Below are 4,855 nucleotides of genomic sequence, written 5' to 3'. Positions count from 1 at the left end.
CATGGGGCTCCAGGGGATCTTCCCAACCCAGGGATTGAACCCAGGTCTCCCGCACTGGGGGTGGATTCTTTACCAACTAAGCCACCAGGGAAGCCCTTATGAATGCATAGCACTTCATAATTGTAGCTTCCTGCAATCTTTCAAGTTCCTTGGAAACCTTTTGACCAGGGGACTTTGATAACATAACCATGACCTGCATTCAATTGGTCTTGCAAGGTCAGAGAGTAGTCTGGTTACCAGGTTGTACAGTTGAACGCTACTTAATGCTAAGTGTAAAATACTACGTCAGACCTTTATTTTTCTATATATCTATAAAACTTCTCCCACTAACTTTTCTCCATGAGTAGTTAAAAATATATGAATTCCATTCCTTGCTATCTTGATAAGCTTACACTATTGCCTTAGAATAATAAAACTACACTGTTGCCCCTATTCTTAAAGACTTAACCTTAAAGACTGTACTTGGTTTCGAATCCTGGAGTATAACTAATCCTAGAGGTTCTGCTAGTTGAGTTGATAGAAGCAGCAGGCTGTTTTGACTTTAAGATGTTTTACCATTTCTCTTCTAAATATCTTTTGCTATATGTTGTTCATATAATCAACAATGTGTGAAATAGGTGTCTGACTCTACTCTCTGCAGGGGACTCCTTTAATTTGGTGTTTGTCCTCATTCTTAAATTCAGCCATCATAGAAACCAATGCTTTGATTATTATGACAAACCATTGGGAGAACTGAATTACCTGTAGTGGCTTCCATTCACTTTTTCATTCAATTCATGATTGGTCAGTTCCAGCTGCTAATACTCAGCCAATAGCAATACCAACTCATGTAAAATGCTTCTTTCCTCCCCTCCACCCAATGTTTTTTCTGCTTATCACCTCTTATTTTTTAATGTGCCATGAATCTTAAACTTCTGGTATGTTATTATATTTATTATTTTAGTTTAGTTTAAGATAAGAGAGACATTTTGAAATTGTGGAATCATGGTATATATTCTAGAATCTGCTAATTACTAGTAATAGGATTTTTAGCCAATGACTTGAGTTCTTTGACTCAAGCTGTCTTTATTTTCAAAGTGAACTTTGAGGTATATATAAAAAAAGAAAGTTTAAAAAGGCATGTACTGTAACATTCTCTATAGTCCTTTTGAACTTATTAAACACCTATGCTTATGTGGGTCTTTGCCTGATAGCATGACCCAAACAGACTTTCATTCCTGAGATGCCCGAGCCATTAGCAATCCTGCCCAAATGGGATTCTTGTAGTTTTCCATTAGCTTTACTCACAGGATATGAGATGTCCTATATTCCAGACTCTTCTTTACTTACACTGTGCCTCCACTGAAGCTGGATTTACTCCTGGTAGTCACTCCAGCCAGTAGCGTAACACTCATCTTTGTTCCCTTAGAAGCATGAGGAGTCCAAGTGGCCAGGCTGCTGTCTCACATTCCAGTTCAATGCCATCACTGTTGTACCTACTAGTGAAAGCAAAAGTTTTGTTAGCGAATCAAGAGTAACAGGTGATGGCACTTACACAGGTGGAGTAATAATAGTATCCTGTCCATCTATTTCACTTTTAGGGAAACCATGCTCAGCTTGCCGATGTCATGGGTCTCTGAGAGTTAGGCTATTCAGATTACTTCTTTGGCTCCACTGCTCATTTTGGCAGCCACACCCACCTTGTCTTTGACAATTAAGTGACATTACTTGAGTCTTGCAACCCTGGGTTTCCATCATTCCCATTGCATTTAGGGATTCAATTTGATGGTAGAATCTCCCCTGTAAATATTTGACCTCGTGACAATAACAACCATGAAACCTTTTAAGAATACTGATCAGCACGGGAGTTTTGACCTGCTCCGTTTCCGACCTGGGCCGGTTCACCCCTCCTTAGGCAACCTGGTGGTCCCCCGCTCCCGGGAGGTCATCATATTGATGCCGAACTTAGTGCGGACACCCGATCGGCGTAGCGCACTGCAGCCCAGAACTCCTGAGCTCAAGCGATCCTCCAGCCTCAGCCTCCCGAGTAACTGGGATTACAGGCGCATGGCTGCTATCCAAAAGTCTACAAGCAATAAATGCTGGAGAGGGTGTGGAGAAAAGGGAACCCTCTTACACTGTTGGTGGGAATGCAAACTAGTACAGCCGCTATGGAAAACAGTGTGGAGATTTCTTAAAAAACTGGAAATAGAACTGCCATATGACCCAGCAATCCCATTTCTGGGCATACACACTGAGGAAACCAGATCTGAAAGAGACACGTGCACCCCAATGTTCATCGCAGCACTGTTTATAATAGCCAGGACATGGAAGCAACCTAGATGCCCATCAGCAGATGAATGGATAAGGAAGATGTGGTACATATACACCATGGAATATTACTCAGCCATTAAAAAGAATTCATTTGAACCAGTCCTAATGAGATGGATGAAGCTGGAGCCCATTATACAGAGTGAAGTAAGCCAGAAAGATAAAGAACATTACAGCATACTAACACATATATATGGAATTTAGAAAGGTGATAACGATAACCCTATATGCAAAACAGAAAAAGAGACACAGAAATACAGAACAGACTTTTGAACTTTGTGGGAGAATGTGAGGGTGGGATATTTCAAAAGAACAGCATGTATACTATCTATGGTGAAACAGATCACCAGCCCAGGTGGGATGCATGAGACAAGTGCTCCGGCCTGGTGCACTGGGAAGACCCAGAGGAATCGGGTGGAGAGGGAGGTGGGAGGGGGGATCGGGATTGGGAATACATGTAAATCCATGGCTGATTCATATCAATGTATGACAAAACCCACTGGAAAAAAAAATAATAAAAAAAAAATAAAAAAAAAAAAAAAAAAAAAAGAATACTGGACCTTCCCTGAGACTTTTTTTTTTTTTTAATATATAGCCATGGTTTAATTATGTTGTGTCCTCTGGGACTTCCCAGGGTGGATGAGGAAATCTTACATGAAAAATGCTCTCTAATATTCCAATTTCCCTAAACTTTGAGATGCCTTTCTGAATAGTATGCAAGGCATGTGAGTATTTCAACTTCTTTTAGTTATAGGCTATTTTTGGGTCCATGTTTCTGCCAACCAATTGAACATCTTATTGGGCTAATCCAATACTCTTGGACTGATTCAACTGTATATTCTTATTACCATGACACCACATCATTAATATCCATTACCACATGTATTCCTCTTATTTCTATACAAGAAAAAAAAGTTAGAAAAACCATGCAGTTTTTGTGCAATACACAGCAAACACTTCATAAGTTACACTTTGTACCTCACTTTTTGGAGCCTGCCAGAACTTGAGCCTTTATATGTCAAAAAGCAAAGAGGGATGGTAGGGTTAGGCCCTGAAGATAATCAGCAGGGCTCTGAAAGGAAAATACTTCAGGGGAAGCCACTACAAATGCTTTAGGCAAAGGTGAACTTAACCTCTTCTGGTAAGAAGACTATGTCTACTGGCTAAGAAGGCCAATCAGAATTTAAAGGTTCAATGTCCTCAGCTTCACTGGAACCTGACCATATGCACCCACTTCAAATTTCAGGTTCACATTCCTTCCAACTACCTAACTTTGATAGAACACATTCTGTAAAGTTGAGAATTAATTTGTGCAGTAATTTCAGTCACTCACAGGGTGAGACTCTGGCTTGTTTTTCTTTGTTACAGAAGTCACCCTGATCCCATTAACGACAAGAGAAAATACTTTATTTCAGGGAAGTAATAGAAGCTTTGAATGATTTATGCCTGATTTGAGTTGAGAATTTAAGCCCTGAGCTCATCATTTTGTTTCCCTCCATTCTATAGCACAGTTAGGAATAATCAGCCAATCCTATGATTACTCCTCAATCTGACTAAAATGTTTTAAGGTGATAAATAAATGGTCACCCAGAACCTCACTTCTTATGGATATCTGGTTAGGCATATTTTGTACATCTCGTTTGCCACATCATGACATGGGCTACTAATGACCTCTTCAATATTGGCAATAAAATCATATCTCTAAATCAAATCTCTAAGATTAGAGAATCATTTCTGGAAAACCAGAACCCAAACTAGGAAACTCATGTTTAAAATTCTGTTTCTTCCACAGACTAAAAAAATTTAAAAAAAGTTTTCTTCTCTTGAAAACTTGGTTTTATTTTTGAGACTTTTAAGTTGATTGCATCAGGTCCATACAAATTATATAGGATAATAGTCTCAAATATTCTTTATGAACTTTAATAGAATCTACAAAGTACCATCATAGCAATACCTAAATTAGGGTTTTACTGGATACCTGGAGACTAGAGCCTAGCAAAATTGATTAATCAAAAGATGATAACAATTATCAGAAGCCCCATGGAGTGTTATGAGAATAAAATGTCCTAGCATAAAACAAAGCATTTCTCACTGTCTGGCATGTATTAAGTGCTACCAAAAGTTTAACTATTGTTTAAGCCATTCTGGGTTGGATCTCTACTTCTTGAAGAAAAATGTTCCTTAAGACTTTTTCATAATTAGTTAGGAAGTAAGGAGTCTCCTACCTGCTGGAAAAAAGATGTGCAGGAGCTTGTATTCAGCCATTCATCCTTGTGTTGGTCATTCTGGCAACTCTGAGCATTATGACTGGTCATGCCTGTCACAAATACAGAACAAGCTACTGATTATCTCTTGTGTTCAGGGAAGCAAGAATGTTTCCAGAAAAAGCTGAGGAACACTAAGAGCCATGATTTTCTACCCCAGATTCTATCACCTGAAAATATTCCCTTTCTTCCTTGTCTTCTGCCCACCAAAGAGGATCTTTGGGGTTGAGGAGCATCATAGTAAAGCAACAGGCTTTGAATGCATTCCTCTCCTGGTTAAG

At 39.2% G+C, this 4,855-nt stretch overlaps 1 long non-coding RNA gene across 6 annotated transcripts; it reads right to left on the bottom strand.

Moving 5' to 3' along the window:
* Positions 1–1,847: 1,847 nt before the first annotated feature.
* LOC122683859 lies at positions 1,848–2,263 on the bottom strand. 6 transcript variants are annotated; one of them, XR_006337853.1, is made up of 2 exons: positions 2,244–2,263; positions 1,848–1,987 (listed from the first exon to the last, which is right to left on the bottom strand). It is a non-coding gene; the product is annotated as an uncharacterized LOC122683859 (long non-coding RNA). The 6 variants fall into 6 exon arrangements; XR_006337854.1 differs by having other exon boundaries at positions 1,848–1,974; XR_006337850.1 differs by having other exon boundaries at positions 1,848–1,995; positions 2,244–2,254.
* Positions 2,264–4,855: the final 2,592 nt, after the last annotated feature.

The sequence above is a fragment of the Cervus elaphus genome, chromosome 25, assembly GCF_910594005.1.
Source record: "Cervus elaphus chromosome 25, mCerEla1.1, whole genome shotgun sequence".
Classification (NCBI taxonomy): Eukaryota; Metazoa; Chordata; class Mammalia; order Artiodactyla; family Cervidae; genus Cervus; species Cervus elaphus.
The sequence above is the reverse complement of the archived record's forward strand: the minus strand, read 5'-3'. Positions and strand labels throughout refer to the sequence as shown.